The sequence below is a fragment of the Gigantopelta aegis genome, chromosome 15 (genome assembly GCF_016097555.1).
Source record: "Gigantopelta aegis isolate Gae_Host chromosome 15, Gae_host_genome, whole genome shotgun sequence".
Taxonomy (NCBI): Eukaryota; Metazoa; Mollusca; class Gastropoda; order Neomphalida; family Peltospiridae; genus Gigantopelta; species Gigantopelta aegis.
Window position 1 is genome coordinate 33,674,559 of NC_054713.1, and position 24,928 is coordinate 33,699,486.

The 24,928-nt window shown below is 38.2% G+C and overlaps 1 protein-coding gene across 1 annotated transcript in view; it reads left to right on the forward strand.

The window, feature by feature from the left end:
• Positions 1 to 1,756: 1,756 nt before the first annotated feature.
• Positions 1,757 to 24,928, forward strand: part of LOC121389873 (G-protein coupled receptor dmsr-1-like) — a 41,345-nt gene continuing 18,173 nt past the window's right edge. The window contains exon 1 of the mRNA XM_041521531.1: positions 1,757 to 2,183. The gene's annotated coding sequence lies outside the window, so the exon portion shown is untranslated. The remainder of the gene's footprint in view (positions 2,184 to 24,928) is intronic.

A 24,928-nucleotide genomic window follows, 5' to 3' on the forward strand; every position in this document is an offset into this window, starting at 1 on the left:
ATCAACAAGGTGATTTGTCGCTCTAGACAAGGCTAATCAATTCTGGCACATAAAACAGCAGCTAGTTTTGAAAAGTTCTAGACTCGAAGACTCCCCAAGTTATAAATTATTTATTACCTGATTTTAAAAATGCGATTTGTGTCAAAGAGAAGGTTATCGAGTTAAAGTTTAACGAGACCACTAGCGCACATTCATCATTTAATTATTTATCTACTATTGAAATGAAGGAAGGAAATGTTTTATTTAATGACGCACTCAACACATTTTTATTTACGGTTATATGGCGTCGGACATATGGTTAAGGACTACACATATATTGAGAGAGGAAACCCGCTGTCGCCAATTCATGGGCTACTCTTTTCGGTTAGCAGCAAGGAATCTTTTTATATGCACCATCCCACAGACAGGATAACACATACGACGGCCTTTGACATACCAGTCGTGGTGCACCGTTTGAAACAAGAAATAACCCAACGGGTCCATCGACGGGGATCGATCCTAGACCAACCGCGCATCCAGCGAGCGCTTCGCCACTGGGCATTGTCACACCCCTTGATTAGCATATGGTTATTTCAACATGTCAGACAGACACAGAACTAGAGGGACACAGAGAGGTGTTGGATTTAGCCCAGTCGGTTGAGCGCGCGCGTGAGATGCTTGCGTCGCAGGATCGAACCACCTCGGCGGATTTATTCAGCTGATTCACAACTGTTTAAAGGCCGTGGTATGTGCTGTCCTGTCTGTGAAAAAAGTGCATATAAAAAAAATCCCTTGCTGCTAATGGAACAATGTAGCTGGTTTCCTTTGATGAAAACGAGTCGAAATTATTACGAAATGTTTGACATCCAATAGCTGATGATTAATTAATCAATGTGCTCTAGTGTCGTTAAACGAAACAAAGTTTAACTTTAACACTTTAACAGAGAGATGGTCTGAGAGAGAGGTTACAAGAGACACAGCGAGGTTAACAGGGACACAAGGGGTGGGGGTAAAAGAGAGACAGACAGACAGACAGAGAGATGAGAGAGATACAGACGTATACAGAGAGACATGGAGAGACAGTGAGAGTCTTTTATATGCACCATCCCACAGACAGGACAGCACATACCACAACCTTTGATATACATGTCGTGATGCACGAGCAAGCTGACGATCTCTGCAACAAGGGCGGGATTTAGCTCAGTCGTTTGAGCACTCGCCTAAGGTGTTTGCGCCGTAGGATCGAACCACTTCGGTAGATCCATTCAGCTGATTGTTTTTTCTCGTTCCAACAAGTACACCACAACTGGTCAAAGGCCGTGGTATGTGCTATCCTATCTGTGGGATGGTGCATTGCTACTAATGCAAGAATGTCGCGTGTTTCCTCTCTAAGACTATATGTCAAAATTAGCAAATGTTTGGCATTCAATAGCAGATTATTCATTAATAAATGTGCTCTAGTGGTGTCGCTAAGCAAAACAAACTCACTTTTGGTGCAGTGGCAGAAACGAGCAAGTTGATATCTGCATTTCATTTTTCATTTAAACTTATATTTTCGTGCTTATATCCAATTAATGTTCAAGCACGCTGTCATGGGCACATACCTCAGCTATCTGGGCTTTCTGTCCAGGACAGTGGGTTGGTAGTTAGTTGGTTAGTGGTTAGTGAGAGAGAAGAGGGTGTAGTGGCCTTACACCTACCCATTGAACCCTTAAGAACTCGCTCTGGATTGGAGCTGGTATCGGGCTGCGAACCCTGTACCTACCAGCCTGTAGTCCAATTGCTTAACCACTGCGCCACCGAGGCAGGTTGACGTTTGCAACAAACCGCGCAAACCCTAGCTCGTGCGCGTAGCAATGCCGTTTGCTAGTTTACGGTTGTTGTTTTTTTTTCTCTCTCTCTCTGTCTGTCTCTCTGCGTTCAGCAGATTGGCGGAGTTTCGTTTATCGATCGAATACGAGGATAATTTCAATACGATGAAACGAAAGAGAAATTTTGTGAGTCACAGAGCAAAAGTCTTCTCTGTTCTGTAAAATGAGAAAGTGAATGGGAAATATTCGACCAGGAGTTTGGACAAATCTGTTTTGAGAAATTAGTGGACGCTACATTTTACCTACATCGATAGGAGTTGAGAGTGCGACTTTTTGCCCTTCACCAAGAGTAAGAATTCTGCATCTACAAACATTATTGTTCTTTTTTATAAGGTGAGAAAATTACTATTTTAATTTAAATGGTAATTAGTATCTGTGTTGGTAATTCAGTGATGTATCTAAATATTTGTTTATTATGTTTAACGACACCACTAGAACACTTTGATTAATTAATCATTGGATTTTGGATATCGAATATTTCGTAATTCTGGCACGTAGTCTAGAGGAAGCCCGCTATATGTTTTCATTATCAGAAACAGATACTTTATATACACTTTCCCACAGACAAGACAGCACATACAACGGCCACTTAGAATTAAGGAAATGTTTGACTTCCAGTAGTCGATAACCAATTGATCAATAAATACTAGTGGTGTCGTTAAACAATCAAAACGTTAACTATTAAGACTTTAATAAAGAATTTGTTTTATTTTAGGGGCGCTAAGTTGGTACGTGTGTACCTTTCACGTAATGTGATTGTAATTTGTAACTTCTTGGGGGTTCAATGGTAACTGCTATTATAGACGTATAACAGGGAGGACTGCGGGGACCATGGCCCCTCCACTTGTCCATGTTATTGTGCTTAAAACGCTGGAAATGACGCATTTCAAACCCTAAAATTCTTAATTTTCTCAGACGCATAGGCGTACTGATTGCCATTTTGTGTATGGCGCAGGTTTGGTCCTACCCCACCCCACCCCATTCCCCGAATTAAACGAAAATGCCCGAATCTGGATAACAACATTTATTCATATTAGCATTACTCCGAAAAAGCTAAATAGGGTTACAAACGAATCACTACTCATTTTTGCTTGGATTGCATTCAAAGGGACATACCCTACACTAAGGCATGTTTCTCACTATTAGAGCCGTTTATGATCACTGAAATCAAACACTACTTAAATTTTATTGTTTAGATTATCCATTTCCGTACATTCGAAGTGTTTTGGGTCCCCTTGGTGTTTTTAATACAACAAAATGCATTTCTCATATTTTTAAAAACGCACGTGCGTCGGAGATGTAACAGTTATAGAGTCGAGTTTTAGTCTATTTTTAGAGGGTATTTTACCGTTTCAAAGTAACAGACTCATGTTTCACTCAGTTGTAACCTTATCCAAATATGTTCACTACTAAAAACATTTGCATAGATTACATTTAATAGTGTGGGTAGAATGATGGAAATACGTGATGAAAAGGTTTTAGGCCAGTGCCCGAATTTGAGGATTTGCTCGAGTACTAGGAGGCAGTTGACCCCCCCCCCCCCCCCCAACCTCCTGTCTCACACGCTTATGCTCAGGGGATCATGCTCATAATACGTATTGCAACCGCTGTAAATATTCTACTAATAACTTCTACTAAGTGCTGATGTACTACGCAACATTAGGCTGAGGCTGTTCACAAACCATCATAACTGGACGTGGAAAGTAAAGTTTGTTTTTGTTTAACGACACCACTAGAGCACATTGATTTATTAATCATCAGATATTGGATGTCAAATATTTGGTAATTCAGACAGACTTTTCAGAGGAAAATCGCTACATTTGTTTCCATTAGCAGCAAGGTATCTTTTATGTGCACAATCCCATAGACAGGATAACACATACCACGGCCTTTGATATACCAGTCGTAGTGCACCGACGGGGATCGAGCGTACAATTAGTTTACAACCATGGATCAGCAAAAACACGTATTTGATATAATATTAATACCATTCTTGAAGAAGCAATAAATGAAAATTAGAAACAAAGAAATGTTTTATTTAACGACGCACTCAGCACATTTTATTTACAGTTATATGACATCAGGCATAGGGTTAAGGACCACACAGATGCAGAGAGAGGAAACCCACTGTCGCCACTTCACGGGCTACTCTTTTATAAACGTGACAGTGTTTGTGTTGGGAGAAAGGTTTCATCAGGGCAATAAATGTATGTAGTTTTATTTCGTCCATTACAACTATATCAAGTAACATTGTGATTATTAAAACATGTATGGGATACCTATAAAACTATAAAGTAGTACAATTCTGTGCGAAACCAGGTGCGCCGTAACAAAACAAAACAAAAACAAACAAAAACAAAACAAGAAAGAAAAGTTTATTTTGTTTAACGACACCACTAGAGCACATTGATTTATTAATCATCGGCTATTGGATGAACGTCAAACATATGGTAATTTTTGACACAGTCATAGAGAGGAAACACGCTACATTTTTTCATTAATAGCAAGGGATCTTTTATATGCACCATCCCACAGACAGGACAGCACCTACCATGCCCTTTGATATACCAGTTGTGGTGCACTGGCTGGAACGAGAAATAGTCCAATGAGCCCACCGACGGGCGATCGATCCTAGACCGACCGCGCATCAGGCGTGCCCTTTAACAGTGGGCTATGTCCCGCTCCGCGCCGTAACAACACCCGACTATATCGGAAATGAGCCGTGAAATGTTTGTTTTTTCAATTAATAATTTGAGGCAGTGGTTGTAATGTTCATATTTATGGATAATAGTTTGGTTTATATATTACGTATAGTATTTATTAGCCACAGCTGTTACTTCTCAGGCGCACGTGTGTTTTCGAATGTACGGAAATGGATAATCTAAACAATAAAATGTAAGTAAAGTATGATTTCTGTTATCAAAAACGACTCTAATAGTAAAAAATATGCCATTGTGTTTAAAAACTAGGTTATGTCCCTTTAAAGTAACTACTCTAGCTTTGTAGCCACTTCAATATGATTTTTAAAATAATAAATCTTGTTAAACAACAAAATTTACATAATATTACTTTTAAAAAAAGATTTAGGTTGTTGTTTAGGTGTTTTATGTTTGTCGCTTATAAAAAAGAATTCTTGCAAGTATAAAAGAACCCCTAACAAACATTCACACCCCAGGCAGCAAGGGATCTTTTATTTGCGCTTCCCACAGGCAGGATAGCACAAACCATGGCCTTTGTTGAACCAATTATGGATCACTGGTCTGTGCAAGTGGTTTACACCTACCTAAATGGTGTTGATAAGTAGATATGAGTAATCCGTATCGCGATGTGTTCCGATATGAGTAATCCGTATCGCGATATGTCCAGATATGAGTAACTCGTATCGCGATATGTCCCGATATGAGTAACCCGTATCGCGATATGTCCAGATATGAGTAATCCGTATCTCGATCTGTCCCGATATGAGTAATCCGTATCTCGATCTGTCCCGATATGAGTAATCTATATCGCGATATGTCCCGATTTGAGTAAACCGTATCGCGATATGTTCCGACATGAGTAACTCGTATCGCGATATGTCCCGATATGAGTAACCCGTATCGCGATATGTCCCGATATGAGTAATCCGTATCTCGATCTGTCCCGATATGAGTAATCCGAATCGCGATATGTTCCGATATGAGTAATCCGTATCTCGATCTGACCCGATATGAGTAATCCGTATCTCGATCTGTCCCAATATGAATAATCCGTATCGCGATATGTTCCGATATGAGTAATCCGTATCTCGATCTGTCCCGATATGAGTAATCCGTATCGCGATGTGTCCCGATATGAGTAATCCGTATCTCGATCTGTCCCGATATGAGTAATAGAAAACGCGATGCCTTCCGATATGAGTAACACGTATCGCGATATGTTTCGATATGATTAACATGCATCACAATGTGTCCCGATATGAGTAACCCGTATTGCGATATATTCCGATATGAGTAATCCGTATCGTGATATGTACCGATATGACTAGTCCGTATCGCGATGTGTTCCGATATGAGTAACCCGTATCGCGATATGTCCCGATATGAGTAATCCATATCGCGATATGTCCAGATATGAGTAATCAGTATCGCGATATGTTCCGATATGAGTAATCCGTAGCGCGATATGTCCCGATATGAGTAACCAGTATCGCAATGTATCCCGATATGAGTAACCCGTATCGCGATGTGTCCCGATATGAGTAAACCGTATCGTGATATGTACCGATATGACTAATCCGTATCGCGATGTGTTGCGATATGAGTAACCCGTATCGCGATATGTCCCGATATGAGTAATCCATATCGCGATATGTCCAGATATGAGTAATCAGTATCGCGATATGTTCCGATATGAGTAATCCGTAGCTCGATATGTTCCGATATGAGTAACCCGTATCGCGATATGTCCCGATATGAGTAATCCGTATCGCGATGTATCCCGATATGAGTAATCCGTAGCGCGATATGTTCCGATATGAGTAACCCGTATCGCGATATGTTCCGATATGAGTAATCCGTAGCGCGATATGTTCCGATATGATAAACATGCATCACAATGTGTCCCAATATGAGTAACCCGTAGCGCGATATATTCCGATATGAGTAATCCGTATCGCGTTATGTATTAATCAGAGCTGTAACTGTTTTTACTCCGTAAATATTTAATAATGATTGTCACATATTGCTATCAATTAGGCTTTAACTGATTTTACTCCGTAAATATTTATTAAAGATTGTCACATATTACTACCAATCATAGTTGCAACTGTTTTTACTCCGTAAATCTTTAAAACAAAAATTGTCACATATTACTACCAATCAGAGCTGTAACTGTTTTACTCCGTAAATGTTTAATAAAAATTGTCACATATTACTACCAATCATAGTTGCAACTGTTTTTACTCCGTAAATGTTTAATAATGATTGTCACATATTACTACCAATCATAGCTGCAACAGTTTTTACTCAGTAAAATTTAATGTTTATTAAAGATTGTCACATATTACTACCATTCAGAGCTGTAACTCTTTTTACTCCGTAAATCTTTAATAATCATGTCACACATTACTACCATTCATTTTCATCCGGTTTTACTCCGTAAATGTTTCATAATAATGTCACACATTACTACCAATTGTGCCTTAACTGTTTTAACTCGGTGCATTTTTAATAATGATTGTCACATATTACTATCAATCAGTTGCACCTGGATATTGACCATGTCACGTATTACTACAATTCAGAGCTGGAACCTTGTTTACTCCGTAAATATTTAATAATGATTGTCACATATTACTATCAATTAGGCTTTAACTGTTTTTACTCCGTAAATATTTAATAATGATTATCACATATTACTACCAATCAGAGTTACAACTGTTGTTACTCCGTAAATATTTAATAATGATTGTCACATATTACTACCAATCATAGCTGCAACAGTTTTTACTCGTAAATATTTAATAATGATTGTCACATATAACTACCAATCATAGCTGCACCTGTTTTTACTCGTAAATATTTAATAATGATTGTCACATATAACTAGCAATAAAAGCTGCACCTGTTTTTACTCGTAAATATTTAATAATGATTGTTACATATAACTACCAATCAGAGCTGCAGCTGTTGTTACTCCGTAAATATTTAATAATGATTGTCACATATAACTGCCAATCACTGCTGTAACTGATTTTACTCCGTAAATATTTAATAATGTTTGTCACATATTACTACCAATCATAGCTGCAAATGATTTTACTCCTTAAATATTTAATAATGATTGTCACATATAACTACCAATCATAGCTGCAACTGATTTTACTCCGTAAATATTTAATAATGATTGTCACATATAACTAGCAATAAAAGCTGCACCTGTTTTTACTCGTAAATATTTAATAATGATTGTCACATATAACTACCAATCACTGCTGTAACTGATTTTACTCCGTAAATATTTAATAATGATTGTCACATATAACTAGCAATAAAAGCTGCACCTGTTTTCACTCCGTAAATATTTAATAATGATTGTCACATATAACTGCCAATCAAAGCTGCACCTGTTTTCACTCCGTAAATATTTAATAATGATTGTCACATATAACTGCCAATCAAAGCTGTAACTGATTTTACTCCGTAAATATTTAATAATGATTGTCACATATAACTACCAATCAAAGCTGTAACTGATTTTACTCCGTAAATATTTAATAATGATTGTCACATATAACTGCCAATCAAAGCTGCACCTGTTTTCACTCCGTAAATATTTAATAATGATTGTCACATATAACTGCCAATCAAAGCTGTAACTGATTTTACTCCGTAAATATTTAATAATGATTGTCACATATAACTACCAATCACTGCTGTAACTGTTTTTACTCCGCAAATATGTATCGGTAAACCTCGACCTTTGACACCCAACTCACTGATATGATGCAGTGCAACCTCTCTCCCCCAGATCAAACTGCTGGCCATGTCAGGTGTAGGTTCCGAGGAAGACATATGTCTGAACCTTGAATGTATACATAGGCACGTAAAACAAGTGTTGAGTTGAGTGCAACCTTAAGGCAACACATTAATTTTGGCATCAGGAGACCGCTGTTGATATCATACAATTTATATGCTTATTGGACACGACCCTATGTCGCCTTGGTATTCAGTACAGCGTTTAATCAACGACGAAACCATAAATGGGCCGACTCAATAAGTGCGTCAATCCAAGTTGATATTAGGACGAGCCACTTCAAAACTGTTCTCTTAGATTTTGTAATGGGATGTCTGAACCTTTTAAACCGGGTCGGATTTAGTGTTTGGACAACGAACATGATGAGGAATTTGTTAGGTTTTTTTTTCTTCTGTTTGACTTTTGAGTTCTGTTTGACCAGACGCAACTGAAGTATAACTTTTTATTCTTTTGTATTGACTCTTTCATTCAATTTGACAAGACGCAACTGAAGTATTGCTAATTCATTCTTCTGTCATTATGTTTGACCAGACGCAACTGAAGTATAACTTTTCATTCTTGTGTTTGACTCTTTCATTCAATTTGACAAGTATTGCTAATTCATTCTTCTGTCATTATGTTTGACCAGACGCAAAGTGAAGTGCGGCTTTTCATGGCAAACCATTGTGCATCCATCCCAAAAGATGTGTTAAGTGACGAATCCTGATGAAGAATTTAAAGGCGTTCAATGTAAAATGCATGAATAACAGAATATAATATTAATAGGATATTAAACGAGTGAAATAATTTTCAGTTGTCACGAGCTTTAACGAGTGACAATTCAAATTATTTCACGAGGGATATAAACATGATACGAAATGGTAGTGAGTTTAATATCCTATTTATTACCCATAATCGATCTTAATTTATATCATTCATCTCGTTTCGCTGACGTTCCTGTGAGGCTGTAGTGCGCTAATTGATGACGTCATCGTGTGACGTCAAAAGTGTTACGTCCCACTTGGCATTCTAGTGAGACGTATGACTTTGATATGTACCAAGATATTTGTAACCATATGGGAAATATTATTATTTTTTGGATGACATTTTTACACTTTCGTATTTGGAAGGAAGGAAGGAAATGTTTTATTTAACGACGCACTCAACGCATTTTATTTATGGTCATTTGGCGTCGGAAGTTTCGTACTTGGAGACGAGGAACATTAAGACAAGTTAAGATAAGACAAGACAAGACATGACATGACAAAGACAGAGACAGAGACAGAGACAGAGACAGAGACAGAGGCGAGGCGAGGCGAGGCGAGGCGAGACGAGGCTTGCAGGGCAAGTCAAGGCAAGGCAAGACAAGATATGTATTCAGTTATTGAGACCACATGACCAAGATACTACATTTAAAACAAATAGATCGTGCGCTACCTGTGAACAGTTACTGTACATATTCAATTTAAACTGGTAGATTTGTTTTTAGGTTATTTATTTTTTTAATACACGTCATATTTTGGTTCGAACTCAATAATTTTCTCTTTAAGGATTTACTATAAAACGTTCTGATATGAAACATGGGCGGATCCAAGGGGGGGGGGGGGGGGGGGGGGGGGGGGGGGGGGGGGGGGGGGGGGGGGGGGGGGGACCAGGGGGACGCGTCCCCCCAAAAAAAATTTCAAGTGCCCTCAAAATGTCCAAGTGCCCTTTTTGTTTGTAGAATTTTTTTTTTTTTAAGTAAACAATAATTATATTGTAGATAAATGAAATCAAGATTTTCGTGTACATGCGCAAGCTTGCAGATATGTGTCTGTGTTATTGAGTCTCAATGGGGCCCCATTGAGGTTCTAACGCGAGTGACGCCAATTTACTTCATTATTGCTAGTATATTATGACGTAGAACTGTAGGAATTCATATTAATTGTAAATATCAAAACTTGTAGTAAGGTGCCCTTTTGACGAGTCAATGTGCCCTTCTTTTTTGGTCCCACCCTAAAAATATTTCCTGGATCCGCCCATGTGAAATATTTCCTGCTTAAATTATAACATGGACACACTAAAAGAAAATGATATTTATCTTCAACTTGACTGAAAAAGAAAAAGAAAGAAATGTTTTATTTAACGACGCACTCATCACATTTTATTTACGTTTATATGGCGTCAGACATATGGTTAAGGACCACACAGATATTGAGAGAGGAAACCCGCTGTCGTCACTTCATGAGTTACTCTTTTCGATTAGCAGCAAGGGATCTTTTATATGCGCCATCCCACAGACAGGATAGTACATACCACGGCCTTTGATATACCAGTCGTGGTGCACGGACTGAAACGAGAAATAGCCCAATGGGCCCACTGACGGGGATCGATCCCAGACCGACCGCGCATTCAACTTGACTGCTCCTGCGCGTTATGTAACCTCATCGTGGTGCAGGGGTCTAACATTCTCTTTGAGAATGGCCAATACAGCACAAATTGAAATTTTGAGTAAAAGTCAGTATCTACCTGTGATATTTGTATTTTTGCACAGTTCTTTACACTGTTTTTATTTAAATCTTGAATTTTTATATTGATGTTGATCATCACCTTATTTATTTGCATTACTATAGTTTGACACCCAATAGCCGATGTATTTTTCGTGCTGGGGTGTCGTTAAACATTCATTCATTCATTCATTCATTCATTGGACTTGACTGAGATTACGCTTTGTACACATAGTCTCATTTCTTTGTGTTATTATATCTGCTTTTCTGTACTTTAATTTATGTGACAAACACCTCAATTTAGAAAACAAATCTCTAGAGATCTTTATATTGTGACAAATACACGTATATACTTTTCTGTTTCTAAGAGATTTATCAGAACAATATGTCTCCAAAAAATGATAAGTATTAATCTAGCAGAAAAAACAACAACAAAAAAACTAAACGTTCGCAACACTGGTTTAGGCCCCTCACGTTAAACCAAATGGGGGTTGGATGTAGCCCAGTGGTAAAGCGTTCGCTTGATGCGCGGTCGGTCTGGGATCGATCCCCGTCGGTGGGCCCATTGGGCTATTCCTCGCTCCAGCCAGTGCACCACGACTGGTATATCAAAGGCCGTGGTATATATTATTCTGTCTGTGGGATGGTGCATATAAAAGACCCCTTGCTGCTAATCGAAAAGAGTAGCCGATGAAGTAGCGACAGCGGGTTTCCTCTCTCAATATCTGTGTGGTCCTTAACCATATGTCTGACGCCATATAACCGTAAATAAAATGTGTTGAGTGCGTCGGTAAATAAAACATTTCCTTCCTTCCTTAAACCAAATGACCAATCAAATAGTTCGCGGATGTTATTAGCGTCGCTATCTGTCGGATTACAGGCTGGTAGGTACAGGGTTCGCAGCCCGGTACAGGCTCCAATCCAGAGTGAGTTCTTAAGGGCTCAGTGGGTAGGTGTAAGGCCACTACACCCTCTTCTCTCCCACTAACCACTAACCAACTAACAACTAACCCACTGTTCTGGACAGATAGCCTAGATAGCTGAGGTGTGCCCAAGACAGCGTGCTTGAACCTTAATTGGATATAAGCACGAAAATAAGTTGAAATGAAATGAAATGTCGCTAAATATGTTTAAGGATGAAACCTTTTTCTTCTGATGTGTCGTCAGTCTAATATCGAACCTCGTCGGTGGCCCATTTGACTTGTTCTCAACAACTGGCATAAACAAAACACCGTTGTGTGTACTATCTTGTTTGTGGGATGGTGCATATAAAAAGACAGAGACAGAGACAGAGAGAGAGAGAGAGAGAGAGAGAGAGAGAGAGAGAGAGAGAGAGAGAGAGAGAGAGAGAGAGAGAGAGAGAGAGAGAGAGAGAGAGAGAGATAGAGAGACAGAGAGACAGAAAGTAAGTGAGAGACAGACAGACAGAGAGAAAGTAAGTGAGAGACAGACAGACAGACAGAGAGACAGACAGAGACAGAATCAGAGCGAGTCAATGGGAGAAGAGAGAGAGAGAGAGAGAGAGAGAGAGAGAGAGAGAGAGAGAGAGAGAGAGAGAGAGATCAGAGAGAGACAATGTAAGTGAGAGAGAGAGAGACAGAAAGTAAGTGAGAGAGAGAGAGAGAGACAGAAAGTAAGTGAGAGAGAGAGAGAGAGAGAGAGAGAGAGAGAGATACTACGAGAGAGAGAGAGAGAGAGAGAGAGAGAGAGAGAGAGAGAGAGAGAGAGAGAGAGAGAGAGAGACATATGCTACTCATTGAACCATTAAAACTTGCTTTGGGCTAAAGCCGGGCGGAACCGGGGTGCGCACCCAGTACATGCTAACCTCAAGACCTATAGGTTATTCCATACGCAACCGCAATGTTGTTCCTCTTCCTGTTCCACTTGCAGCCAATGTAAATCGCCACCGAATATGCAGCCACAAATGTGTGATTATCTGTGCCTGGAGTCGTTTAAAGTCATTATTTCCTGCATGTTTATACCCATCCGTATCCGGATAATAAATAGAATATGACACTTGATTTCAGTGCATTCTATTTCGACGCCTCTCTTGCCATACTAACGTATTCCCTGCGGCCATGCTCGGAGTAGTGGCAACACAGACGGTCTTCTCTTTAAATACAGTGAATCCTGTCTCAACCGGACCCTGAACAGAACTAACTGAAATCCTCTCTAAAACCCGTCCGATTAAACAGCGGATCGTGTCTAAATTATAAAACCCGTCCGATTAAACAGCGGATCGTGTCTAAATTATAAAACCCATCCGATTAAACAGCGGATCGTGTCTAAATTATAAAACCCGTCCGATTAAACAGCGGATCGTGTCTAAATTATAAACCTGTCCGACTAAACAGCGGATCCTGTCTAAATTATAAAACCCGTCCGACTATACAGCGGATCCTGTCTAAATTATAAAACCCGTCCGACTAAACAGCGGATCCTGTCTAAACTGAATAAATATTAGATCGCCAGTATGATCCGGTGTACTTGTGGAAGAAATAAGGGAACACGTAGTATGTGAGACCAAATTTAATTCAGTACTAGACTTTCATGCCTATATACAATACAATATTACAATACAATACAATACAATACATAATACATAATATAATACAATATAATACAATACAATACAATACACAAACAATACAATACAATACAGTAAAATACAATACCATACAATATACAATACAACATACAATACAATACAATATATATTGTGCAATACTATACTATGCAATACTATACAACACAATACAATATTACAATACAATATAATACAATACACAAAATACAATACAATACACAAACAATACAATAAATACAATACAATATACAATACAATACACAAAACAATACAATATACAATATGCAATACAATACTATGCAATACTATACTATGCAATACTATACAACACAATACAACAATACAATACAATACAATACAATACAATACAATACAATACAGGTTCTTTATTGTATGTAAAACCATGAGACCATATGTACAAGAACATATATATTGACATTTTAGGACCAGTTGTTCAAATATTTAGCCACTTGATTGGGAAAAAGATAAAAAAAACTTATTTATTTATTTATTTATTTAAGAATTGACGGCAATTATTTTTTGGTTCATGCAAGTATAAACCGAAAAAACAAACGATGTGTACACTGTAAGCACCTCTGGACCAATCGGATTGCCGTAAAGTGTATAGACGCAAAGAAAATTGAATTATTATTAAGTTTTGTTTATTATTGTAATTTTTTTTATTGTATTCAATACAGAGATGTAGTGTGTTATTGAATGAATGTCAGTCATGTCGGGTTGGCTGTCAGTTAAAGAGTTAACGTCCTGCTGTTGTGGAGGAGGGTTTTGGTTGCTGTCAATATTTGATGTTACTACTTTGTGTGTATCCAGTGCACCACGACTAGTATATCAAAGGCCGTGGTATGTGCTGTCCTGTTTGTGGGATGGTGCATATAAAATATCCCTTGCTAATAATGGGTTTCCTCTCTATGACTGTGTCAAAATGACCATTAATAAATCAATGTGCTCTAGTGGTGTCATTAATCAAAACAAATTTTTTTTTTTTACTTTGTGTGTTCCCTTGTTTCTTTCTCTCAGTATAGTTTGGATTGAACATTCGAATATCTTACGGCCGGAATCCGTTTAGCACTATTGCGTATGTCTATACGTAAAGGGCAAATTCTTTTTTTCGCAATCCGTATGCGCGTACGTAATACGTCTCAGTCACTTTCTATACAAATACGTTGAATAGATACCATTTATGCGTTTCCGTACGCATGTGTGTATACATAGGGAATAACTGGTTACTGTTTTTTTATATATCGGCTTTATCCTGCGAAGGTTAGAATCACGAATACAGTGAGGTTCTGCGAGTGGCATTGGCCATTCGACCTGAGCAGGATAAAGCCAATATCTTAAGACAGTAACCAGTTATTTCTTTTATCCTACAATCCTACAGGGATAGTCTGAAAATCATTATTTATTCAATTTGTGTACAAAAATCGAGTATCGTCAACCTAGCAAGGCTTTTGCTGTATGACATCATACAAGATTCTGTCACATTCCAAAAAGCGTTTCTAAACTCATAAATACATATACAAGTTTTGTGTTGTTATCGCAAAACTAAATGAATGAATGAATGAATGTTTAACGACACCCCAGCACGAAAAATACATCGGCTATTGAGTGTCAAACTATGGTAATGCAAATAAATAAAGTGATGATCAACATCAATATAAAAATTCAAGGTTTAAACAAAAATAGTGTAAAGAACTGTGCAAAAATACAAATACAAATATCACAGAATTTTACGGACACCGAATTTTACTCTAAACTTCAATTTTGCTGTATTGGCCATTCTCAAAGAGAATGTTACACCCCTGCACCACGGTGAGGTTACAGCACGCGCATGGGCGCAAAACTAAAAGTTATATGTATTTACTGTACTAAAACAAATTATTTAAAGGGGCGGTCCTGAGTTTACAACCATTGTAAAATGTTTCCGACCAACCGAGTCTTTTCGATGACGTAACATACAAATTAAATACATTATTGTATTTAAAATATCAGTGTCTGTATTTACAAGGTGTTCTAATGCTTGTAGTAAAGTAAACACCGGATTTTACAAACCTCTCCCAATAATTTCGACAGACGTGAACGAAACAATTCTCTCTCTCCCTCCCTCTCCTCTTTCTCCTCTTCTATATATCACGAATTAAAGTAAAAACTGAGTGTTACAAACATTATCTGTCCCGGACCAAGTCACTGGCTATCCAGAGACTTGGCCCACGACAGACATGCCTGAAACCTTAGTGGTATATGGGCATGTTAAAGATACTCTTCTCTCTCTCTCTCTCCCTCCCTTTCTTTCTCTCTCTCTCTCCTCTCTCTCGTCTCTCCCTCTCTCTCTCTCTCTCTGATCTCTCTCTCTCTCTCTCTCTCTCCGCCTCTCTCTCTCTCTCTCTCTCTCTCTCTCTCTCTCTCTCTCTCTCTCTCTCTCTCTCTCTCTCTCTCTCTCTCCAAACATTAGTATACGGCCGCAAACACATTCGATACACAGACACTGGCATTCTAAACAAGAACACACCCAATAGCCGATGTATTTTTCGTGCTGGGGTGTCGTTAAACATTCATTCATTCATTCTAAACAAGAACATGTATTTAGTATGAAATAGTAGTCGCCAACAAGGCTTTGTTATCGCAAACATCTTACAATGGCTGCAAACTCAGGACAGTCCCTTTAAAGAGTATGTTTATTAAAAATCTAATCTGAAATAATAGAGTCGAGTCGGGCTTATGCCACGTGACCTATATTTTTGGTCAGTGACCGAAAATATAGAGATTTATCCAGTCATCATATCTTGCCAGTGATTACAGTAATTGCGGGATAAATCTGCGTATCCGATCATTATATGCCTTATGAATTATGTAAACGTATTACAGACATAAGCGCGTATGCTCCATATCTGCAGGCACCTATACAGAATCGAAGAAAGTGGGAGAAGTGACTTCTCTCTTCTCAGAAGAAAGGGGCGAAGTTTGATAAAAAATTTATGAAATGAAAATTTATCGGTACATTTCGTAACGTTTCGCCAGTTTCCGCGTTCAATCGGAAAAATGCCGCATACGGATATATAATTTATTATTATATGGGCCCGAAAACGTATGCATCATACGTACACACGGATACACGGAATGTTATAGAATCTTCTTAGCCCATTTGCTTAGAAAGTTATTTTTTTCTTTTGTTTACGAATTATGTATTGAGCACACACAAATAGCAGTAGTTTTTTAAAAATGTACTGGGGTGTCGTTAAACAATAAATAATAAATTTCAATTCAAGTGAATTTCGTACATCTGTTTATATTCAGTTAAAACTCGCTTTGGGTGGAAGCCGGTACTAAGACGCGAACCCAGTACCTACTAGCCATATAAATCGATCGGTTTAGTCAGCTAGATACTTCTCTTTTGTTATTGCAGAAATTAAAAATGTACTGAGATGAGATATCGTTAAACAAACAAACAACAAATTTCAATTCAAGTGAATTTCGTACAGCTGTTTATATTCAGTTAAAACTCGCTTTGGGTGGAAGCCGGTACTAAGACGCGAACCCAGTACCTACTAGCCATATAAATCGACCGGTTCACTCAACCACGCACTTTGTTTCGTTATTACAGAAATTACATTTTCGAGTACACACTCATCATCACTCGCGTTTAGCCCAAGACTAATATTCGTATTGCCGCTAAGACGGTGTGGACTTACTTGTGATAACTTGATTCCGGTCAGAAAGAAGTACGTACAGCCACTGAATAGCAAATGATTGGTAACTTCACTTGACACCCTTTTTATGAATACCTTTTTAAATGACTGCTGCTGGGAGGCTGTAACATTTCACTTTCTATTTCTGTCGGCCCAGCACATATTAAATTACGTTAGTTTCTTTTTCTTTTTTGGTGTCTAATAATGGTACTGATGGAGAGAGAGAGAGAGAGAGAGAGAGAGAGAGAGAGAGAGAGAGAGAGAGAGAGAGAGAGAGAGAGAGAGAGAGAGAGAGAGAGAGAGAGAGAGAAGTGAAGTGGCCATGTGCCTACTCATTGAACAATTAAAACTGGCTTTGCGGGGGGGGGGGGGGAGGAGAGAGAGAGAGAGAGAGAGAGAGAGAGAGAGAGAGAGAGAGCCGGGAGAGGGGGGGGGAGAGAGAGAGAGGAGAGAGAGAGAGAGAGAGAGAGAGGAGAAGTGAAGAGGCCATGTGCCTACTCATTGAACAAATTAAACTGGGCTTTGCGGGGGGAAACAAGTGACGCCATCGGACCAAGACTGGAGAGGGGGTTAGAGAGAGGAGAGAGAGAGAGAGAGAGAGAGAGAGAGAGAGAGAGAGAGAGAGAGAGAGAATTAAGTGTAGCTATGCTGTAGGAATGCTAAAGCAAGGCTTTTGGACTGGTGTGCATATTCAACGATACATAATGCACATTATTGCTTAATATCAACAAGTATAATCGTATAGTTAATTAATAAAACGCTTAAATGTGACGGACTATTATATATAACGGGCGCAGCCATTTTGTACCATCCCAGGTTACGTAATACCTAACGTGTCACGTCAGGAATTCGTCTTCGAACTGAAGAAACAAAACATACCTGATTTTTGCGAATGCATCACAATGTTCTGTAATAATATTCATCCCAGTAACACAGCAACGTGTATATGACAATATGTGGTTTATTTTTCAATACAAAATAAACCACCATTGTCAAAGTGTTGAAATAACTGTATTATATTTTGTATATAAATTAACCCACGTACTGAAATAATAGTCGGAGTGTTTTCTTGCTTAATTGGTATTTTCTTTCCGTGGCCTGTACCTGTGGTTCTTGATTGGCAGGTGTATATTTAGACGGTCCCTAGACACTGTATCTAGACACACTAAAAAGACATGCCTCTTTTATGAAGATCACAGGGTATTGTGTGATAACCTCAAATCGTAATGGACTTTACCAGCTTTATTACTGTAAGTAATTCTGTAAAACCCTTGATTAAGTAGACTTTCCCATCTAAAATCACAAAACTGACTAATTACGTAGTCCCAGAGAAAAGAAAAGTATCACTTGGGTATCGTGAGTGGTCGTTTTTGCTCGAACGTATCCTACCAATAGGCCTAATAATATGCTCTTTTTTTTTCTCTTTTTTTTAAAAATATATATATATATATATATATATATATATATATATATATAACTCCATTTCGTTATATTGATGCAAATTGAAATGTATTTAGTTAAATAGTTTATTATACTATCAAGTCATTTATGTTGTTTTACAAGTCAGGTTGATGAAAGCGAAGCGCCTTGTCGTAAATTAGAGCATTTGTTTACACTGTGCATAATAGAGAAGTTGGACCTGAGCTGACGTCACTACGCCCCAAGCTATACCACCGAACGTCACAAAAACGAAACAAAATGGCTGCCCCCAGTTAGCAGGAATAATCACGGTTTTTTTTATTAATTCTAAAATTACGCGTTTTTCATTTGTTAAAGTGTCAGTATGTCTTGGTGGTCCGGGTATGCATCTTTTCAACACATAAGGCTCTTGTTGGAGTTTAGTCTACCTTTAAAGTCTACACTTTAAGTTTGTATATTAACTTTAAGCTGTATATTAAACGTGTTTCTTGTCGTTCTAATATTTGTGCTAGGTTAAATTTCATTTTATTTCCTAAAATTAATTTTTTCGTACGTACGAAATTATTTGAAGACAAAATCCAGTTTGGGCTGATTACAAATATTAAGACGACCAGAAACACATTGAATATACAGACACTGATATTCTAAACCAGAAAATATATTTAATATGTTAGTTTAATCGTAGAAATATTTTATTAGTCGGAAACATCTTGCAATGCAGCAAACTCAGAAACGTCCCTTTAATGGTTCCATATTTTTAACACATGGTCCAGTTTCTTTTAATGTTAAAGCCACTAATATTATTGCCCGGCTTACAATGGGTGTATCTTTTGGTTTAAATGATACAAAATTTGAAGTGAAAAAAGTAAATTAGATAATGTTAATCACTTTTTGGTTGAATGCACTAAACATAATCAAATTCGACTGAAACCGGAAAATTTCTTTTAACACGAACAATATTATTTTTAATTCTTATAATTGATTAAATCCTCCAAAACAACACCAACAAGTAATAGACAGGTTGTTGATAGCTTTGGGTTTCAGTCTAAAATTAATATTTAACTGTCTTTGCTGATCTTGTGGCCATAGCTGGCTAATTTAATTTAATGTTCATCTTGTTTTATTTAATGATCTTATTATAATTTTGCTGTATACTATTAACCATTATCGGACTCTGCTATTATTATAGCTATGTTGCCGTCTCTCATCAACTCTTGCCGCGCCTGGCTGTTTACGTTGTCTTGATTTTAACCTTTCTCCCGGTATTTTAAACATTTTATGTATATAATTGTAAATATTCTATATGTATATTTATTTGCTTGTAAAAACGTGATGTTTTTTGTGTGTAGTATGTATGTTAGGTCAGCTTCAGGTTTTTATAAGGGTGGGTATGTTACCTGGCAGTAAGTAATGCACCCCCCCCCACCCCCCACTCACCCCACACACACACACACCTTCGCCGACTTGGCCATTATTATATCATATTATTAATCAAATTTATATTTTGGTGTTTTTCTTTTTAAAAATTGTATTATGTTTACTGGCATGCTCGTTTTAATGTGTTGGTTTATTTTATCCTGTTTTTAATTCATTGATTTAATTTTAAAAATAAAGAATTCAATAGGGCGGGATAGAGCTCCTATGTGGCCTCAGATTACAGTTATCTTCCCATTTGGTTGTCCAAAATCCGGAAATTTGACCGCGCAAGTAGTTTGCTGTTTGACTGTGATTATTTCATGGCAGACGGCTATGAAGTGGCAACTATTTGACTGAAGTGACAGGGGATAGCATGTAGTTTGTAAACATGTGTAACTTGTTGACATTGAAGACTTGTTTGTGGTAATTCCGGCCCATGCAAAAGTAGTGCTTTTTGTGTAAAATGGGTGTACTCCGGCCTGGTTTAGAGGGTGTGTCTGTTTAAACCAATATGCTGGGAGAAAGAGCTGGACAACAGGGGTTGTCCTTTTCAGGGTATGTGTCCCCCATGCAGGCAAAGGTACATACAAAACTTAACGGGCCTGCTGATATTAATAAAAATGTTATAGCCACTAAGGCTATATAGAAACATATAGAGAAATTAATTGTGGTCTGAGGCCATGTCGGCGACTGTGACTCGGTTTTTCCATACCTCCTCCCAGTCGTCTGGTTTTATACATTAAAGTGGTGACAGCGTCTGGTGAATGACGTAACTTTTTTGTTCTCTAAGTTGACAGAGAGGCCCCCCCCCCCACCCCCCAACCCCACCCCCCTGGTCACGCCGAAGTTGCCAATAGGACCAGCACCCCTCCATCTTGTCTGTTTTTTTAACCTACTAAATGCAGACTTCCTGTGGCTTTGGCCGAACCTTCCCTACTAGCCTCGTTTCCCCTCCCTTAAAGGGCTAAGTATAAATGGTAATTATTGATTAATTTTTGACTGCCCGTTCTAAAATTGGTGCTAAAATCTTATGCGGCTTTTTATTATTATTCTTTGAATTATGGTATAATTATTTTTTAGGAATGCACCAAAAAACTTGTATTATTACTTAAAGTCCCCTGTCCTAAAATTTGGTGTATTTATTCAAAATTGTCCCTGTAAATTACTGTCTCGGAGCAGACCCCTGGCTATCCATAGGTCGGCTCCGAGATAGTCATGCTCGAAGCTATAGTGGCGAGATAGACATGCTCGAAGCTATAGTGGCATAGTGGTTGTTAAGACAGGAGTTCATTTCATTTCAACTTATTTTCGTGCTTATTTCCAATTAAGGTTCAAGCAGCCTGTCCTGGGCACACACCCCAGCTATCTGGGCTGTCTGTCCGGGACAGTGGGTTAGTTCTTTGTTGGTTAGTGGTTAATGAGAGAGAAGAGGGTGTTGTGGCCTTACATTTACCCATTACATTGAGCCCTTAAGAACTCGCTCTGGGTTGGAGCCGGTACCGGGCTGCGAACCCTGTACCTACCAGCCTGTAGTCTGATGGCTTAACCACTGCGACACCGAGGCCAGTGGAGGGGAAGTGGGGACAAGAGTCAATGGTTGTTATGACAGGAATTAATGATTGTTATGACAGGAAATTACTGGTTTTTAGGATAGAAGTTAATGGTTGTTAGAAAAGGAGTTTATGGTTGTTAGAAAAGGAGTTAATGGTTGTTAAATAGGAGTTGATGCGTGTTAGGATTAATGGTTGTTAATGGTAAGTGCTATGTTGACATCGAGAGTTGTCGATATTGAAGGACGCAACTACCACAGACACGCACCGGTAAACAAGGTCACTGACAGTCAGTGGTAATCAGGACCTGCTAGATGGCGCTGTAGATAAACTGCGGTTCCTGATCGCTCGGCTGCTCCGCGCAGACGACAAACGCCGAGGTGTAAGATTATGCAGTGACAAATGTATTCTGATAGGAATCACGTATTTTCATGGGCTGTTTTACAACCGCTGTCAGCGAAAACCATGCAATTAACGATTAAAGCAAGGCCACGCAGATCAGACGAGCCTCATCTGTTGTTGCCACGAATACGATATCTGCCAGTGTAGCATTATGTTGTCAGATAAATACGATGAAGCATTAAATTGGAACCTGAGACCCATCTTATGAACAATGGGAATAAGCCTATTTTATGATGAGTGTAAAATGGATGCCACCGAATTCATATTCGAGTTAACTCGCTCAGATGTATTTAGTCGAACTTGTTCTGTTTTCGTGATAATCCTATTTTCGAGTATATTATTATGGCGTCAAAGGATTACAGTGAAAAGTAAAAATGTTCTTGCCTACTGGTCTGAAGTAGCTAGCTTACGCACGGGACTAGATAAATCTGTCTGACCTTAGGGCTATACGATTTCTAAGTACGCCTGACGTCATAAATCGTGGTTTTTAGAATTCTGTTACATTACTTATTTCCCAAGTTGCCATTTCATGTTGAATCACTGTTTAAAAAATATTTAAACAAATCACTGTTTTCAGTTTTATATTTACGGTTAAGTTGTTACATTTTTATGTCGTGGCATAATATGGACTATATTTTTCCGCGTATGATTAAATGATTTTGTAGGTGAAATGTTTATGAATTGCTCTAGAATAAACAAACCTTGACTTACAACATTACATGTTTTGTGACTAATTAAATGGGCAAGAAAAAGAGTCCATCACTGTTGTGAGGTGTAAATAAGGCAATTTGAACCCTCGGGACAAAATGTGTTGTCCCTTGGTTTGGAATGACCTTATTTATACCTCATAAAGGTGATACACGTTATTTTTCTTGCCCACTGGACTGATGACGTATTCAGCTTATGCATGAGGCGAAAAATGTCTATCTAGCTCTCGGGTGATTCTTCTTTCAACCTATGTTCGTGTTTTTATCCAATTACGGTTCAAGCACGCTGTCCTGGGCACACACATCTCAGCTATCTGGGTTTTCTGTCCAGTTAGTTAGTGGTTAGTGAGAGAGAAGAGGGTGTAGTAGTCTTACACCTACCCACTGAGTCGTTAAAACTCGCTCTGGGTGGGGGCCGGTACCGGGCTGCTAACCCTGTACCTACCAGCCTTATGTCCGAGACCGGTTCTCGGGCCAGACTACGCGTATTTCTAAGTATACGCCTGGGCCCCGTTCCACAAAGCGAGTTGTGGAATTCTAAAAGGGATTTCTTGAACTTCCCAGCAGTTCAATGTGCCCTGGTGTTTACACTGGATACGAAAACTCAAATAGCGAAAAATTCTAAATCAAAAGTAAAACTTAAAAACAAAAGGAATAAAAAAAAAAAAAAAAAAAAACGAACAAAACAAACCAAAAAACAAAACCAAAGCCACTACAAAACAAAGAAAGACGAAACCAGCACTAACACCCCTCAAAAACAAATAAAATAAAATAATACCCCCCCACAAATACCCCCATCCCCAACAAAAAAAAAAGAAAAAAAAAGAGAAAAAAGAAGAGAAAAAAAGAAAAGAAACACAAAACTATCAAAAACACACATCCCGTCAGTATTTAAAAATAAATGAACTAGGAAAAAGGATCAATGAATGAATAAACGAATGTTTGACGACACCCCAGCACGAAAATACACATCGGCTATTGGGTGTCACAAATGGTAAGTATATGAAAATATTTAAATATTGAAAGGATCATGTCATATCGAATGGAAAATTAAATCCGAATCTGAACCTTCGTTGAACATGGGAGCGAAAATTAATTATATCATCATCAATCAAAAATAATAGCTAATGTGTCTTCTCATGTCAAATATATAGAGAATAATACACGAGGGGCCGTTATATACCATTTATATTACATCGAGTGGTTTTAAAATGTATCTTACGGGCGAAAGTGAGTGTGGTACGTTCTTAAAACAATAAGATAAATGGTATCTAACGGACACGAATGTATTATTATATTTCTTACATATCCTTAAAAAAAACCCCAGGATTTAAGCACATTTACAGCCACTGCACTTGTAGCTAACTTACGCGTCACAGACAAATGATTTTCAGGTTAACTATACGTCAGAGTGTAATCGATTTCCATCGTTCTGGGTTTTTTTTATTGGATGTATGACATTGGTGACACGGTCACCATCAGTCGTATGTCTTGAAATTGTGTTATAAAAAAATAACGAATGATGTACTCACCAACGGGTGTGAAAGAAAGCGCAATAACCACACGTTTGACATTTTAACAGACTTTAAATGATATAGGAAAAAGAAAAATTTGTTTCCTTGTTTTGATTACCGTTTTAGATGTTCCTGGTAATATGACCGTCAATGGAAGGCCACTCGACCAATAAACTCTCGTTTGCATCATTCCTGGTAATATGACTGTTAATGGAAGGCCACTCGACCAATCAAACTCTCGTTTCCATCGCTTATTGCGCGAAATGATTGCGCTGGACAAGTTACTATTTTTAACTTCCGCGGGCACTGTAAAGATCGCAATTTTATTTCAGTCCTCGGATAAATACAGCCATTAGATATGTCGGTAAGATATAATGTAAAGATAAATATCTATCAGGGTTTTGTGTTTGTGTTTGTTTGTTTGTTTGTTTGTTTGTTGTTGTTGTTTTTGTTTTGTTTTTTGGTTGTTGTTTTTTGGGGGGTTTTGGGTTTTGGGTTTTGGTGGGTTTTTTTTTTTTTTTTTTTTTTTTTTTTTTTTTGGTGTGTGTGTGTGTGAGGGGTGTCGGTGGAGGGATGAGCAGAAGGAAAGTGTATTAGTAGTGATGTCGGTTTCTAAATTTCCGTTTACAATTCTCCCCCCCCAAAAAAAAAAAAACAAACAAAAAAACAACCCACCCCCCCCCCCCCCCCCAAACAAACCTAAAGAAAGAAACACCATCACACCATCACCTCCCTCCCCCCATTTAAAAAAAAAAATAATAATCATAAGTAAGTAAGTAAGTAAATAAATAAATAAAT